We start from the raw sequence: 17,994 nt of genomic DNA, 5'->3' as shown, positions 1-17,994 counted from the left end.
TCTCAGATTTTCAAGTTGCCTCTGCATAATAGACAACATTTACATCTAGCAAGCCTGGCTGTAGACAGAAACCCCCTTATCTTTAGAACGTAGTTTTAAAAGCGAAACTCACCTTTTAAAAAATACGTTTTTCCTTTTAAGGATTTCACACATGTAAACAATGTGTTTTGACTAAATCCACTCTTGCTACCCTTCCACAGCGCCCCCTCCCAACTGCAAGTCCTTCTGCTACTGTTTTAAATGACTGCTGCTGCGTCTTGTCAGCGCTACCCGTACGGGCACAGATGTGGAACCATCCACTGGAGCATGGGAAACCAGCCCGGGGACACGAAAGGAAACTGTCCCTTTCCAGCTTCCATCAGCTCCTAACAGCTCCTTTGCTAGGGGTGAGGGCGCATGAGCCCCTCCGCCATCCGAGGTAGAAGGCTTTTGCTAGGGGTGGGGGGGCACATGAACCCCTCGGCCATCCGCGGTAGAAGACTGCCTGCCTTGGTCTGGTGCAGGTCCTAGACAGAGGACCACAGCTGGTGTGCGCCTCCGTGTGTGCGAAAGGCACCGTCTCCAGCTGTTCTCAACACCTGGCTCTTGGGATCTCTCCACCCATCTTCTACAATGTTCCTCGGGTCCGAAGGTCTTTCCTTGAATCTTTCCAAAACCAGCCTGTTTTATTTAAATGCTGTAACAAGTGGGTTATTGTTCTGTGGCCCAACAAACAAGGAAACGTGGCTGCCGCCAAGTGCGCTTGCCGTTCAGAGGATAACTCCAAAGAGCTGTGGGTAGTTAGCACTCCTGTCTGACATTTGCCTTCCTTCTTCTCAGGAATGAAAAGCGCATGAACCTGACTTGAGGTGAAGGAGCTGAAGCCAGGGCTGCTGGCTGCCCGGTGACCCCGGGGTGGCACTTTCTGTTAACACTGTCTGTCTTCCAGTATTACCCACACTCAGACTCCAGCCTCTGGCATTGCGGTTACCACATATTCAATGGCTGGGTAAAAGAAACCTACGAAAACCTTCCCCGTAGCAGGCAGCTTAGAGAGAACCACACGGAAGTGTGGAGAGGTCCACACCTCTGAGAGCAGCTTGACCAAGAAGACGCTTCTCGGGAGCGCAGAGTCCACTTGCCTGACTTTGTAGGAGGTGGAGACCGTCTCCAGGCATCCAGGTAGAAACTGGAAAGAGGGGATTGGACTCTGAAGGCTGCGTGTCCCAGGCTGGGGCGATGGCTCAGTAGGAAAAGTGCTTATCGTGTGGACATGCAGCCTGGAGTTCAGATGCCCCTCACCACGTAGATGCCGGGATGGCAAGGCAGCCTGTGTGCAACCCCAGCACTCGGGAGACGGAGGCAGGGGATTGCCAGGAGCAAGTACACCAGCTAGACTAGCCAAATTGACAACTTCCTGGTTCACCGAAGAGACCGGCTGTGGTAAATAAAGTGGGAACATGCACACACATAGACACACACACACAGAGGCACACACAGAGGCACACATACAGACACACACACAGACACACACAAACATACACACAGACACACACACAGAGACACACAGACACACACACAGACACACAGAGACACACAGACACACACACAGACACACACACAGACACACACACAGACACACACACAGACACACACAGACACACACAGACACGCACACAGACATGCACACACACATTCACATACACACAGAGACACACACATGCATGCACACACACAGACAGACAGACAGACACACACACACACATACACCCATCCATATTCATTGTGCACACATGGATGTCCAGACACAAGGGAATATGTGTACACATATGCATACAACACACATACAAAACAATAAAGGCTGTTCCTTGTGACAGAAGGCAGGGAGGAAGGTAGGACCCCTTTTTGCTACTCTGTAGTGATCACGGGGTTCTGTAATCTGCTTAAATCAGAGTCGGGACTCTGGATCTCTGAGAAGAATCCTCTGGTGTATCTGAACATGTCTCAGCCGCACCATATAGTGCTGTGGCTTGGCGGCCCACCACACAACCTGGAGCGTGAGGCCTGCCAGGAGAGCAGACAGAAGGAGCGACAAATCTCTTACACCATGGTGCTTTTAAAAAGAACCGAAGTCCTCAGAGGAAACACCAGCGTGTTTGAGATGGTCTTATACTCATTTTTCAGGACAGCATAGTTTTCCATTGTGTGGAGGGTGGAAGCCATGGCCCTAGGGTGGTCCTTCATTCTTCCTTTTGCCTCAGATTGTTTACGGCTTCATTCTTCCTTAGACTTATGAACTTTTAATCATGATGGGGTCTCCTTCATTCCGTTCCACTTAGTCTTTAAAAATTTATTATCTGCATTCATTTAGTGTTTATTTTGTTTATCCAGAGTGTTTGTTTTGTGGGGTGTTTTTTTGCTTTTGTTTTTGTTTTAAGTTTGGTTTTTGGTAATCCTTAATGATATACGCAAGGCAACCACCACCCTCGTTCTGCTGCATTTGTTTATTTATTTATCTGTTTATTTATTTATTGCGTGTGCACTATGTACGTGTGTGTGTGTGTGTGTGTGTGTGTGTGTGGGCACCCATGAACCACAATGCCATGTGGCCATCCGAGGACAACAGAGGGAGTCAGCCTCTCATTTTACCTTGTATGTCACTGGGTTGGAATGTGGGTGGCCAGACATGGCAGCAAGTGCCTTTCCCCACGGGCCATCTCACCAGCCCCTTGTCTCAACGGGATCAGAGCCAAGGGTGGAGCCAGAGAGGACCCCCATGCCTTAGGCAAACAATCCCAGAGTCTACCTGAGACATAACAAATGCATGACAGCCATAAAGACTCCGGAGGTCACTCTGGAACTGCCTTCCCAATTTCCATGTGTGTGTGTGTGTGTGTGTGTGTGTGTGTGTGTGCTTTCTCTCTGTGCAGCTGCTGGAGTTATTATGCTTGTATCATTTTTTAATGAAGGACAACAATAATAAGTCAGCAGCATGCGAAAGTGAGACTGATAACAGGGAATTCCTAACCTGATATCAGCTCTCAGTTCTATTTTTAGTCTTTTAAGGAGACTCACTTCTCAGGTCCCTCCCTAGCATGTGTGTGGACCACTCACAGGGGTTTGACTGTGGACACTGACCTCCAGCTCAGTCCTCCACTATGACTCTGCTGTACTGTCATGAGGGATGTCATACTGCCGTGGTTTTCATGTTCACCTCTACATGTCAACAGAAAAGGAAATGTCCTAAAAACACAAAACAAACAAAGGAAAAAAACAAAATCTCTAAACACAAGAAGGCACAACTTAAGGCAATAGATGTGTGTCTGTGGGTATTCTGGCTAATTGTTCTGCATCCTGCTATTTCAGCTGCCTGTAAATATTTTTACAAACTTAAGCACTAACCTGTCTGAATGGCTGGACTATGGGAAGAACTTTAACTGGGGGGGGGGGGGGAGAGGCGGTGGTGTTGCAAGCCAAGACACTCAGTTGCTGAAGCCCTGCTACAGACCCTGTAGCGATTTCCACCGTGAGGTCTAGAAAAGATCACTCTGCCACCTATTGGCTCCCGTGTGAAGTGTGTCTGCACACCTGGCAGATGGCAGTGCTGTCCCATCAGTGATCAGGCGGGTCAGGCGATCCTCCTGGCCTCCGTCCAGTGTTTGGTGGCAGAGCACTCCCATGGTACGGTCCAAGCTCCTCTCTGATGCCTCGGCGTTGTCCTCATTCCGAGAGGGAGCACACCCCTTCCCTCAACCAGTCCTGAAGGGGACAGATGTCCACAGTGCAGGAGGCCACCCCTGTGAAGCAAACACTGGCTGGCATATCCAGGATGCAGTTGGGCCACACACTGGGCAACCTCAGATTGTCTGGGCAGATCGCACACATGGAGGACACCTCATTCTACAGGTGTGGAAGAATCCGCCTCGACCCTGATTCTCGTCCTGGAATTCTTCAAATGGACTAGAAAAAGACTTCGGATGGGAAAGGCCAGGGCTGAATAATGACACTTGGTTCTCTTTTTTAGGCCTCACGAACAGCACCGGCCACTGTGTTTTCAAAGCTACGAGTCAGGCGGCCACGCAGTCCGAGGCTTAGCACTGCAACGGCCAACACGTGGGACTCGGGGTTCACACATCTTGTTAGAGGTGTTCCTCCATCCGCTCTAGCCACAGGGCCAGCATGTGTCTTTCCCAGCTTCCCATGCCACTTGAAGCAGCTCCCACCATGGCCTTAACAAGACTCGGAATCTGATGGCAACCTTCCCTTGTGATGCGTTCTTTGGTGGCTCCCCTTGCATCAAAGGGGTCTTAGATCTCTATCCTGGGATTACAGTTCCCCTGCTCTCTTCTCCTCTGCCCTCCCCCAGTCTAACGCAGAGTGGGAGTGAGCGAGAGACGGGGAAGTGAGAGATATCGTGGGAGCATGGAAGCGTTTCGCCTGCATGTTGCTGTTCTCGGTGGAAGACGGACATTTCAAAGGCTCTTCTAAAGTCTGTGAACAGTTAGTAAAACAGGAGAAAATTAAATACAGGACAGCAAATCTTTGGCATTAACACTGGAATGGTGTGTGGGTGGGGGGGAGCACTGGAATGTAATCTCGCATTTTTCAGGAACTTGTAAAATCATGCCGGTCCTCTCAATAACTTATATTCAAAACATAATCTTCAGGCTCTAGTAACATTGCCGTCGCTTCACTGAGCTAACCCCTCCACAAGTACAGCTAGGTTTATAACATCCATCTATTAAGGAAAAAATGCACAAAAGATCAAAGTATTGCCAAGTGCATTATGGAGAATTATTTCTGTCTTCTAGAAGATTATCCCTGTGCAGTTTCACGTGATAAGGACCTGGGTTGACTTTGTTCTACAGCGTCGGAAAGCCTCTGTATTAGACGCTGTTCTGGTGCCTCCTTAAGTGCAGTTGAAAGAACAAAGCGTTTTCCAGAAAGAACGGAGCTGTATCTGTCCTCGGAGCTGCCCAGAGATCAAACGACTCTTTTAGCAGTTTTATTAGATATCTTCAGAGGCCTTCAAATAATACTCGGTTTTATAAGTGGTGAGAGCTGGTGGGTGGGGACCTCCTACTTGTAAACAAGTGGAGTTGTCAATCACGACTTCTGAAAACACACGTTATGTATTCCATAACAGGACTGCAAAGAAATGCTTCTGGGTTCTCTTGGTTTGTACGATTCTACAGTAGTTTAGGGGTCAGCTTTCCAACCACTGAATTGCTATTATTTATCTTGCTAAGCAGATAACTGCAGTGTAGCATTCTGGGTTGTTGGGCAGGAAAATGTACAAAGAAATTTCTGTCCCTGAACTTATTCCCTGGAGTGGATCTTAGAAAGGACCAGTGTTGAGTGTCTTAAGAGCAAGCCTGTGTTGTAGCAGGATTTGTTCCTTGTGAGGTTCTGAGACGAGTCTGCCCCAGACCTTTCTTAGACTCTGGAAATTTCTGCTGGCTGCCTTTGGTGTTTCTTGCATTCTAGACGCTTCACTTAACTCTGTCCCCATCTTGACTTGAGATGACAGAGCAGAGAGGGGAGGAAGAGGGAGGGAGAGGTGGAGGGAGAGAGAGAGAGAGAGGGAGGGAGAGGTGGAGGGAGGAAGAGAGAATATGCCCACTTTTCCAATGAAGGGCAGATTCTGAGGGACTAGGGGTTAGATCTTCTATACACCAAGTCAAGGCAGCCTTCACAATCCAGTCCCAAACAGCCAGGGATATGATGATGTGATTTAATGGAAGAATGTTTGCCCAGCATGCACAAGGCTCCCATTCAATCACCAGCGATGAAGAAAAGGAGATTGAGACATCAGTCACAACTGAGACACGTGCTTGTGACCCCATTGCCCGCCTTGGCTCTTGGGCCATCAGTGACAACTCAGAGCCAGCTCTAGGAGTCTGCAGTGGTAAAATACCTACACTGTCAAGACCATTCACATGCTGAGAAGGAAAAACTTAGAACAACTGAGGCTTGAATCCTTCGCCTTTTAACATAAAAATAAAAAGTCCAAAGTGATAAAACATGGAGAAAAAAATAACCATTCTGGACAAAATACCAACTATCTACAAATTCAATGTTATTTTATCACTTTTATCTAATTGCTGTTATTTAATCATTATAAATAGACGGATCAGCGCTTAAGTGAGTTCTGCCCCTTTGGAAGATGTGAGTCTGGTTCCAAACCCACAAGTAAGTCTAATTCCAGGAGGATGGGATGCCCCCTGCCTCTGCGAGCACCCACCCTCGTATGCACAGACGCACCCGCCCACAGACACACATACACAGTCAAAAATAAAATACATTTTGATAAAAGAAAGCCCCCTTGTCGAGTTGGTCCACTGACTAACTGCTTCCACGACACAGTTGCCAATGTCCAGACATTTTAAAAACCAAAGGATTAGGAACGAATAATCCGTCTTCCCAAACGATGGTTCTGATTGCGGCTCTCTCTACACAGACGGAGATCGGAGTCCCTGTCACACTGAGCCACCTCTCCGAGCGCTTGCACTGCACTAATTGATCTTTTAATTGGTTCAGTCAACACGAGGGGCTTTGCACACAACAGAGACTAATTGCTACAAGCGACTGCAGCCACGCTGGCCCAGCGCTGAGAAGACAGACGTCATCAACTGCTTAGACGCGGCAGCATCCACCCCGGGATGAGCCCCAGCGAGGCCCACTGTGCTCCCAGCAAAGGGTGTTTCCCCCAGCAATGTGCAGAGCTAATTATCAAGACGGGTGGGGCCCCACAGCACAGGAGCCCACACTGTGCTCCTAACTTACACGCACCTTCTTTTCTAATGGGATGTGACACCATTGGCTAGTCCCTGTATTCCTTCCAGCATCTCTTGTACCCCAAAACCTTAACCCACTTGCCAGGTGTGTCTGTTAACACTGTTCACTAATTGGGATCTAGAATCGTCCAGGAGGCAAACCTCTTTATGCCTCCCGTTTTCTTTCCCTTTTTGTTTTTTGTTTTGTTTTGTTTGGACTAAGTTCTCCAGTGCCCTAAATCAACGTAAAATGTTTCCACTTAAACACTGTTTGTGAGAGGAATTGTTTAAAGGAACCAAGATCGGGAACTCATCTTGGCTGGCTACCTGGTGATCTTTCAGAGGAAGACCTACATTAGTTTCAATTGTCTGTGCGGGTGTGTGTCTGTGTGTGAGTGTGCATACGTGAGTGCCGGTGTCCATGGCACCCCCTGGAGTTGGAGTTACAGAGAGTGTGAGCTTCCCAGGGTGGGCGCGGGGAACTCTTGCTCCAGGAGAGCGGTGTGCACTCTCAACACCCAGCAGCTCCCCAGCCTCCAGAGTGATCAGTTTAAAACTGGAGGGTTAACATTCATTTATCCACAAGGGCATTTAAGAGGAGGTGTTTGGAAGTTGGACTTTGACTGCTGAAAAAAATCGCTACCACACACACACACACACACACACACACACACATACACACACACAAGAAAACACACAGGAGTTGAAAAGAATGTTTGCAATGCATTGCGGTTACTTCTACATCCAGTACTTATAATTACTTTAAAATATTTTAAATCAAAGCACCGGCCACCCTGTCTCCTGCCACGCACACTGTGCCCCACATCTGATTAAACATCATGCCCACAGAGTTCCTCACGAATCAGCTCCAGCTGGCCCTCCCCCATGCCGTGTTCTTCGTCCATCAAAACCGGGGGCCGCTGTGCCTTCTTTCTCTACACCTTCCCCAGTCTCGGATGCTTTGGTAGAGCAACACCGCGTCTACTGTCACCGCTGTCCCCACTACCGCTGCTGCCGCCGCTCACGCCCGGTGCCTTCTCCCCGCTCCCTTCTCCGTATTTATAGAGTGTGCCCACCATCATCAGCTTCGTCTCAGCTTGCTGAAGGGTGGGATGGGAGCCCAGACCGTGTAAAGACAAACGAGACTGCACACACACCGTGGTAAGGACCCAGAGCTCACGGCCGAGGTTCCTGTGGGGAGAAGCTCGCTGAGCCAGGGCTCTCCAGCTGAAGGGGCACGTGGTCCTGTTTTACAACACCGTGCGTGCAGGCGCTGTCCTGCCTGAGCTTGCGTAATCCTCACAGATGCATTTTCACTTATTATTTCACAGGAGATATCTCAGGATTGGCCGGGGAAAGCTGTCTGGGTGTAAAAATACATGTGTCGGGAGTGGGGGTGGGGATTCCTGTCTCTTACTGTGCGTTGGATAGTAAGTATGAGATAAATGATTCTTATTTGTGTGTGTGTATATGAGAGAAAGAGAGAGAGAGAGAGAGAGAGAGAGAGAGAGAGAGAGAGAGAGAGAGAGTGTACATGTATGCTGCCCGTGCATATGTGCGGATACATGTGCATGGGTGCATTGTATGGAGGTCAAAGGATAACTGGACGTCCGTTCGTCCTTAGGTGCCATCGACTTAGTTTTGTGAGTGAGGCCTCTCGCTGCCTGAAGCTGGCAGATGAGAATGAGCTCCCAGAGCCCCCAGGGAGCCTCCTGCCTCTCCAAACGTCATCACCGGGATTACACTCCCACACAACCACCTCTGGAGAGAGAATATTTCATATATGAAATTGAGGCAGAGAAGTAAAGTCTATGTGGAGGTAACGTGTTTTCCACAGACTCTGATTCCTGAGCCCAATACTCAGCCACTGCGTGAATTAGAGATACATCCATGGCATCCTGTGGGGTGCACAGACACGTTGTCCAGGGGGAGATGTCACATTTGGGGACCTTCTCCTTTCTCCTACACTCCCTGGGAGCTTCATGCCTTACTCTTCTGTGAGTCACCTTCAAGGACAATCTTTAGGCACCCAGTCCTGCACTGTCGTTACATGCCTTTAAAGCCAACACGTCTACGAGGCTTTGGGCTTACATGGTTGGGAGTGTTGTATAAAACCATGGTTGGGAGTGTTGTATAAAACCATGGTTGGGAGTGTTGTATAAAACCATGGTTGGGAGTGTTGTATAAAACCATGGTTGGGAGTGTTGTATAAAACCATGGTTGGGAGTGTTGTATAAAACCATGGTTGGGAGTGTTGTATAAAACCATGGTTGGGAGTGTTGTATTAAACCATGGTTGGGAGTGTTGTATAAAACCATGGTTGGGAGTGTTGTATTAAACCATGGTTGGGAGTGTTGTATAAAACCATGGTTGGGAGTGTTGTATTAAACCATGGTTGGGAGTGTTGTATTAAACCATGGTTGGGAGTGTTGTATAAAACCATGGTTGGGAGTGTTGTATTAAACCATGGTTGGGAGTGTTGTATTAAACCATGGTTGGGAGTGTTGTATAAAACCATGGTTGGGAGTGTTGTATTAAACCATGGTTGGGAGTGTTGTATTAAACCATGGTTGGGAGTGTTGTATAAAACCATGGTTGGGAGTGTTGTATAAAACCATGGTTGGGAGTGTTGTATAAAACCGAAATTGGGCCTTTGCCTTAAGAACCTAGAGGCCAGAGTACAACCCAGATGACCAGTGTACTATCTAGACGAAGATGCGCTTGGTTTATCACGAAGGCTTCTCCAGAAGGTGTTGAGAGGTGGGGCCCAGATTGGGTAGACCGTTGGTAGAGAAAACATTGAGACAACAAAGGGGAGGCCACAGCCGAGCAGAGCGTCTAGACACAGAAAGTATGAGAAATGCTTATTGTGCTCCAAAAAATAACTTGCTCAGCTTTGGCTCGATGCCATCCGTGCCAACGTATCTATTTGAGGGTTTGTTTCCCACCTCTGAGCACCCGTTTAAATTTATAGTGGATAAGAAGAGGAAAACTAAATGTATTCCACAGCCAGCACTTTTGCAGTAAAAGATAAGAGAAACAGACCCTTTGAAATGACCACATTCGGCATGGAGGGATGGGAATTCCTTGGCCCAGTGGCTGGGGTGGCTGAGAGGCACAGGGCAGAGACACACTGGTGTTTGCTGCTTTTCCTGTGGGAGGGAAGGAAGGGGAGAAGGAAACGTTGACACAGGGGTGAAAGAGAAATATCAGGAAGCGGTCATATTGGATTACCTCCCAGGGGACAAGACAAGGAAGCAAGAGAATGCTCTCATAAGTAAACCCCCTGTTATATTTTGATTTCGAAAGACACGCTGATGGAGCTCACATTCAGAAATAAAACAGGAGCAGCCAGAACAGGGAGTGTATATTTGTGTGTGTGTGAGGGGGGGTGGGTGCTCAGGTCACAGGCAGAGTGGGGACAGAAGGAGTGGAATTCTATCTGAAGTGAGTGTCGAACCATGGTAAAGGGAGACAGAGAAGGAAGTGGGAGAGAGGAGGAAGAGAGAGGTATGTAACTGATGGTCGTGACCTCAGTTTGGGAAGAACTTACTAGGTTAATGTCTTGTGGTGAGTGCAGCACTAGCCGGGGGGTGGGGGCGGGGTCAGACAAGGACACTGTTTAACTGAGTTAGACATCCTGGAAGGACTGTGTACACGGAGGTTGGGGGCAGGAGGGGGCGGGGCCAGAGTTTTCACTGTGGGAAACGTCTTACAAGCATGTCCTGGAGGGAGGTAAGGGAGAACTCTGCAGAGGCAAGCGTGGGTTTCTAAAACAAGTGTGCTTACACAGGAATGCACGCATACCTCATTGCTGGTATGACACACACAGAGACAGACAGACAGACAGACAGACAGACACACACACAATTTGCCTACTAAATGAGCAAAGAAGCAAAGACATTTTGTTTCACAAACAGCAACCCTACCCAGACCCGTCAGTCCCACCTAGACCTTCTCTTTACTTCCCACTATTTCTGTTAGCTCTGATCAGCTATAGTCTGGAAATACTGGATGCAGAGTTCTGGAAATGAATAATTCACATCTTAGGACGCATAGAGTAGCCTAATGAGATTTTGTGTCCCCCTCTTCTGTCCACCAACGAAGGAGCATGCTTTAATCCAGTGTGTCCATCTTGCATAAGCCACCTGCCCACAGGTCCTTTATTAACTGTCTTGGCTGGAAGGCCAATTGTATGTCTGGGATTTGATATTATGCATACCTCTTGGCATCCATTGGAGATCTTGGGATACGTCTTCCAGGGATGCATAGAGAGGACTGTGTCCAGACCTTGGTTTTAGGACTATTGCCTATTCAAAAGAATCAAGAGAAACAAAAAAATTCCAGGGTTAATGCATGGTAGAGATACGAGGAGCTACAAAAAACGTGCCCAAAACAAATGAGACTATGTCACAGGGACAAGATAGCCACTCACAGGAGCTCCTGTTGCCAGATCTGGGCAATGTTGACACCAGAATAACAGAGGGAAGAACAATGAATAACTAAGAGTTAGTGAACAGAAGGGAGGGGCCAAGCCCATGGGTGAGATCAGGAGGGAAGTGGAGTTGGAAAAATAACACAGATCATTCCAGAATAATCTCCAGTAAATGCTAAATACGAGGGGGAGTGAATGACAATCATAATGTTTGTGTGACCTTAAAATGTCATGTCATTGTTTGTTAGATGTAAAGCCAATTTTAAAAATTTCAAGATCACCTTGATTGGCTAACTGATGTTAACATCAACAGAGAGGGGTGTGGAGTCTTCCCAGATATAGCTCCTGAGAGCGACACACAAAGACAGGTGTTCTATTTCATCACGGGTATCATCGCCTGAATCTGCTCACCAGGAAACATCCAAGATGTCCAAAGTTCAGATGGCTTGCCAGCAGTGGGGGGTGTGGGTGACTTCAAAATGTGTCCTGGAACACAACAGCAACCTGAAGGAGGTTATCTCGGGGTAAACAGAGAGGCTAAAGGGATGGGGTAATTAAATTACTCCTTGACTCCTAGAGGCGTGCTGGAGGGAAGTGATCCTGGAACAGAAATGATAGACCAGATAAATTATTTTTATCAATGTTAAAGTTTCTGAGAATTTTAACTGTAGGGTGGTTGTGTAAAAGAATGTCCAATGAAGAATTCAGGCATGAGATGATGTAAAACTTTCTCCAAGACAGTTCAGGAGAGGTGGTGCACGCATGTGTGTGCCCATGTGCATGTGTGCTAGTGTGTATTTGCACGTGTATATGTCTATGTGTGTATTTGTATGTTTGTGCATGTGTCTGTGTGAAACAAAGAGAAAGTACCAAAAAAAAAAAAAAGGTAAAACTGCGATTGGGAACACTGTGTGCCCCAGGAACACTTGCCTTCTGTAACTTGTCTTTATGTCTCAAGTTACTCCTGTAGATGAGAGGCTGGAAAGGACGCTTGTGCGAACTGGATGGATACGTAGGTGGTTCCAATGGGACAACACAGAAGATGAACACGCACACATGTGTGCACTCACACACAGGCATGCACACACACACACAGAGGCACACACACAGCCACACACACACAGCCAAGCATACACACAGAGACACACACACACAGGCACACACACAGGCATGCACACACACAGCCACACACACACAGGCATGCACACACACACACAGGCATGCATGCATGTGTACATGAACACATACACAGACACACACACAGTGACACATGCACACAGGCATGCATGCACACACACATGCACACACTCACACAGGCACATACACACACACACACAAGGGCGTTTCATTTCTGATGTTTCAGGCCTGCTAGTCCACTAGGGCTTTGATTTATCAATGCTGCTTTTTAATGGGCCCTATGGGACTCTCCGAGGGTGTTTTTGAGATCATGTCTATCCTGGGCACTCGACTACCTAATATACATGGCCTCCAGTGGCCTAGGAGTCTCCATTTGTTAGAATCCAGCCAGGGGACAGCAGGTGTGCCTGTTGAGCTACACACCATGTATTATCGCACTGTCGCTGTGTTTTAGGGCACATTCAAGCCATTCACCTTTTCGCCCACCTCTTGTTTCTTCACACAGACCATCACAGCCCTGAGGGCGGCTGGGGCCTCATCCACACCTGCCCAGAGCACTCAGGTAATCTCTGGACATCTTTCTCTGGCTACATCATTCTTCCCTCCAGTCTGCTGTGACTGTAAGTTGTCACATGTCCCCCTTCTTTCACTTGTGATGACCCCAGCTACCCAGGAATAAGGTCTTAGCTGTACTCAGTCCCCAAGCTCCACTACAAATTAACAAAAGTCAGAGGAGGCCTCCTTATCCCTCCAGCTGCCTCCACGGTGCCAAGTGTGCCTGCAACTTTCTTCCTGGTTCCTGGTGTGCCCGCAACTTTCTTCTTCCTTGCTTTTCTTTCTTTTCCTCTTCTCCTCCATCCCCCCCCCCCTCTGTGAGCTATACCGGAGATACATTACCCTGGTTTCATCTCGGCAATTTGTTAATCTGGTATCAATCTGAAGCATGCGTCGGTGGGAGATAACGACGGTTTCGCAGTGAGGATGGTCAGCCACTCTGGCAGCCTTTCCCCTTCCCTGCCTCCTGGGACCACCCAGATAAAGGCCGGTCTGCTACGCGGAGTAACCACAGCACACCCCCACCCCCATAGCTCGCGATCTGCCATTTTCCTTCTTTAGCTGGTAATGTCTTTGATTTTTTTTATGTCAGTTTCTGCATTTGAATTCAATCCCTAAATAAAAGCTCATCCAAAGGAACAACACAGCAACAAAAGTAGGTGAGCTCGGTCTATTTTGTGGATACTGAGCAGGACCCATGAAGTGTGCGGTGCCTCTCAGCCTACGGGTCTGGCATGGTCTGCACTGCATTGAACGTGCTTACAGCTAAAACAAGCTGAGGCAAGGTCAATAGGCTGCCTAGGAGAACAGGAAGAGGGGATGATTTTTGTTCGAGTTTCTACTGTAAAAAACACAGCTGTGAAGATTCATCTCTGACCGGTGGAGGGAAATAAGAGACCTGCCCAGAACTCATCCTTACCAACCTTCTCTCCGGCAGAACTCACCCTCACCAACCTTCTCTCCGGCAGCTACAAAACGGGGTTACCATGCAAGACCTCTGTGTCAACCCATGCGCCCATGTCAGAACACATGGCTCGCAATCCAAGTTTTCACCTGGGTTAGAGGTGACAAAAATGGAGGCACAAGGAACTGAGGATGATCCCCAAGATGATGAATGAAAGAGCCAGAGGTTAGACCAGACAGCTGGGCCCCAGAGTCACCACATCTGCCTCGGTGACATTTCACCTGTAAGCCAGGCAGGGCTCAGCAGCAAAACAAGTGTGAGCTGCTGAAAGCATCCAGAAGTCTGAGAAAAACACGACGTACACACACACCGCATGGAGCACCCGCAGGGCTCCAACTTTCACCAAGGCCTTGGTGGCCCTAGAATAGCGGCCCTTTGCTGCGTGAGACGGTGGCACAATCCCACCTCTTGCCAGGAAATGTGCACCGGCCCACTGGACAATATGTTACTCTAATTTACATAAAATCATCTACCCAGGAGTTCACCTGGTGCATTTGATAGGCCAAGCAGCGTGCCGAGGAGAGCCGGATGCCTCACACACTTTCCATTCCACAGAGACCGTGCTTGGGGATCAGGGTAGGCAGGACCTGAAGATGAGAAGCCAACACGGGTGACTGCGGTGTGGTGTTGACTCTGCAAGGCTGGGTGCTTCAGAGAAGCAGGCAACATTCTGGAGAGAACGCCCAAGGCGGCCTCCCAAAACCTGGCTGCTTGTCCCAAGGCGGCCTCCCAAAACCTGGCTGCTTGAGCTCAAGAGTCTGCGTGAACACAAGGCGTGTCCTTTCAGTTTCGGTCTCTAGCTTGAAGGGAGGAAGTGTGTGATGCAGAAATCATGCTCGCAAGGGAGTCACGCAACATCTTCCGGGCAAGTGCACGGATCTGAGGCTCACACAGTGTCGGGGGAATCTGGACAGCGGTCCCTGAACAAGTAGACACCTGATAGCTCTGTGTGCTGGGCATCCACACCTGCTGTTGCTATAATGAATACCACCCTCACACCCCTTGCTATGAGCTCAGACTGATATCACCGCTCACACCAACTGTCATGGAAGACCCTGACGACCAATCAAAACCACGGATGCTGCAGGTGACATTGATGCCTTCAAAACTGGCATAGCTTTGCCTATCTGAAGCCCGGACCCCATTTTGCAAACTTCAGGGCTGCATAACAGCTATTCTCATGCCCTACTCATCTGTCAGACAGTTTTTGATGGAGGATGGAAATTCTAGCATGTCATACATCGCTATAATGATTCTCTATATTAACTCAATATAGCAACACCCAAAACCCATACTGAGTAGCGAGGCCCTGACAGAGCTTGTAGAGATTCCTTAGATGCAGTCCTTGGTAGACTGATGATAGATAATTATTGACCTTTGGACTCTGAAAGTACATGAGAAATCAAACTTAAAAGTCTCTTTTAATGTCTTTCAGAAGGCCACTAGAAACTTCTAAGAAAAATAGTTACCCACAGTTATATACATTCTATTCTCTACGTAATAAAATTACTGGAGACTTTTTCAGATATAAAGTGTCAAATCACCAACAGTTTTGGAAAATACATTAAGCTTCCTTATATTGTAAAAAACAAACACAATCTTTAAATGCAATTTACAAAGCTAAACTCATATCAAAACTGCAACTGACTGTACCTCATCAAAATACATTTTCCTTTCTTAAAAGCAGAAAACCCTATCTGATCTCAGTTTACGTTTGTAACTTTGCAGAGTCATTATGAAAATAAACCAAGGAAGAAATCACTGACTATACCTATCAAAGTTTGGTGTCCATATGTCGCCTTCCGGGGCATATGACATGAAATTTGGTAGGTTAAATAAATTACATGAAGAATACTCTGTTTCAAGAAAATAAAACACATGCAGGTACACACTATCCTTTGCTCTGTTGATAGCATGGTCTGCTTGTTGATAATGAAGGAGGGGTAACATCATGGTGGCAGTGGGTACAAACTTAAAATGACCCCAAGTACCCACAAGTCTGCAGCACACATGCCGCTGACTTCCCCTCAGAGAAAGCCCTGGAGGTCATGGCCATTTTGAGTGACCAGAACATCACCTCATTTCACAGTTACCACACAAAACTCCGTCTATGAATTCCAATAAGTATGGCCTCTGAAGATGACCCCCCCCCCCCAGCTGCCGAACTCTTTATGGAATATTTTAGCGGGGATGATGGCATCCGTAAGTGAGCTGGGCCCCCAAGCAGCTCATTTTCAAGAACACACTTACATCACTAATTGCTCTCTCAGTCAGAAAGCTATTTAATGCTCTGAGATGCTCCGGCCCCTCCCCACTCCCCTGCCTTTCAAAGTCAGGCTGGCCTTCTCCTAAGGAGGCTGTGCTTACAGCATCAGCCATCAAGAGGCGGCCCTGCCCTCCCGTGTCCAAGCAGGGTTGCAGAGCCAGGATGTGGATGCATGCAGCAAACGACTCTCTCTTAGTGAGGAGGAAGGCGCATCGTGGCGCATCTTGACAGGGTACCAGGGCATCTCATGAAGTCATGACTAACCATGCAGGCACAGACACAGAGAGCAGCAAGCTGTCCACCAGACTTGGGTATGAAGAAATGTCTCCTAAGTGTGTAAAAATGAATTCTCTAAACAGGCAACTAGCAATTAAAAGTAAGCACAAACTAACATTTCCTACCCCAAAGAAAAGACAGCGCTGACCTTAGAGTGTTTTATGTGTTCATATACAAGTCGGAAGTCAAAAAAGAAAAAAGCGAATGATTGATTTTTATTTTGAGCATCCCAGTCCTGGTGAAAGAAAGGAAGATGGCTTGAGGGGGTGGTAAGTACATGTTTGTGGGGACAATTTGCCCTGCATTGAAACCACCTTGAGGAAGACCTGAAGAAGTTGATATTGTAGATTTTTCAAAATACTTAAAGCTGCTTCTTCTTAACACTCAAAGAGGAAATTAATAAATTGAGTGAGAACGGAACCAATAGCTTGCAAGAATTTTCTTTCATGGAAAAAGTGGGATTAAGGTTCCCTCCATCGGGAGCGTGGGAAGGCGGCACGCTGGTTAAAACTGGTTGCTACTCGGTTTTCTGCCGCACTGAGGCAAATGCATGTAGACAGTCATCTGTGGCAGCCAGCTCAGAGCCCCGCCTTCCAGAGCCAAGCGGCTGAGAGTGCTGTGCTCAACCCAGGAAGGCTGAGAACATGCTAGAAGGGATGGGGGTCATCCTCCTGCAGGCCCACGGGTCGGTTTACATGATTCCATCAGCCATGAGTTCCGAGAGATTTTACCGTCCTATAACCAGTCACAGCTAAGTGAAAGCTGAGCTGGTGGCTCCTTTGACTGAGTTCTTGCTGAGCAAGCACAAGGACCCCAGGCGGGGTCCCGGGGACCTACTGTTAAAAGGGCTGGATGCAGTGGTACTGCCTGGTAAGCCCTGCACTTGGGGAAGGCAGGGGTGGAGATCTGGAGGTTACAGGCAGATCCCTGGGGCTCACTGTTGTCATGGCTTCTTGGCAAGCTCCTGACCAATGGGAGTCTATCCCAAAAGAAGAAGAGGAAGAAGAAGAAGAAGGAGGAGGAGGAGGAGGAGGAGGAGGAGGAGGAGGAGGAGGAGAAGAAAGAGAAGAAGAAGAAGAAAAATAAGGTGGATGGTGCCTGTGGCACAGCATCTGACCTCTGGCCTTCACATGCATGTGACATACGTGTGTGCATGTGTGCATACCTATACACACACAAAGACACACAGACAGGCACACACACAGACAGACACACACAGACACATGCACACACACACATGCACACACACACAGACATAGAGACACACACAGACACATGCACACACACACAGACATACAACACACACATAGACACACACAGACAGATACACAGACAGACACACACACAGACAAACACATACACACACACACACACACTGCTATCTTTGTGTCCAGTTCTGAAACTCAGAACCAGAGTCCCTTCCCCATGGGGCTTATCAGCCTCCTGGGAGCAATGGCACAAAGCCCTGGGGATGAATATCACTTGGAGACAGCCTGGTCAGGAAGGACTTTAAAGACGGAACCACACATGGCATGGATTCCAGAGAGAATACGGTAGGAGGCCTCATACGTAGCAGACACTGGGGGTGGGGTGGGGGATGGGGGCA

General features: G+C 48.1%; 1 long non-coding RNA gene across 2 annotated transcripts; it reads right to left on the bottom strand.

The window, feature by feature from the left end:
• Positions 1-1,752: 1,752 nt before the first annotated feature.
• Positions 1,753-12,268, bottom strand: LOC110341598. Of its 2 annotated transcripts, none has more exons than XR_005878807.1 (3): positions 11,602-12,268; positions 10,978-11,065; positions 1,753-4,470 (listed from the first exon to the last, which is right to left on the bottom strand). It is a non-coding gene; the product is annotated as an uncharacterized LOC110341598 (long non-coding RNA). The 2 variants fall into 2 exon arrangements; XR_002383566.2 differs by lacking the exon at positions 1,753-4,470 and adding an exon at positions 7,459-9,907.
• Between the last annotated feature and the right edge of the window lie 5,726 nt (positions 12,269-17,994).

This window comes from Mesocricetus auratus, unplaced genomic scaffold (genome assembly GCF_017639785.1).
Source record: "Mesocricetus auratus isolate SY011 unplaced genomic scaffold, BCM_Maur_2.0 Super-Scaffold_100008, whole genome shotgun sequence".
In the NCBI taxonomy this organism is placed as follows: Eukaryota; Metazoa; Chordata; class Mammalia; order Rodentia; family Cricetidae; genus Mesocricetus; species Mesocricetus auratus.
The sequence above is the reverse complement of the archived record's forward strand: the minus strand, read 5'-3'. Positions and strand labels throughout refer to the sequence as shown.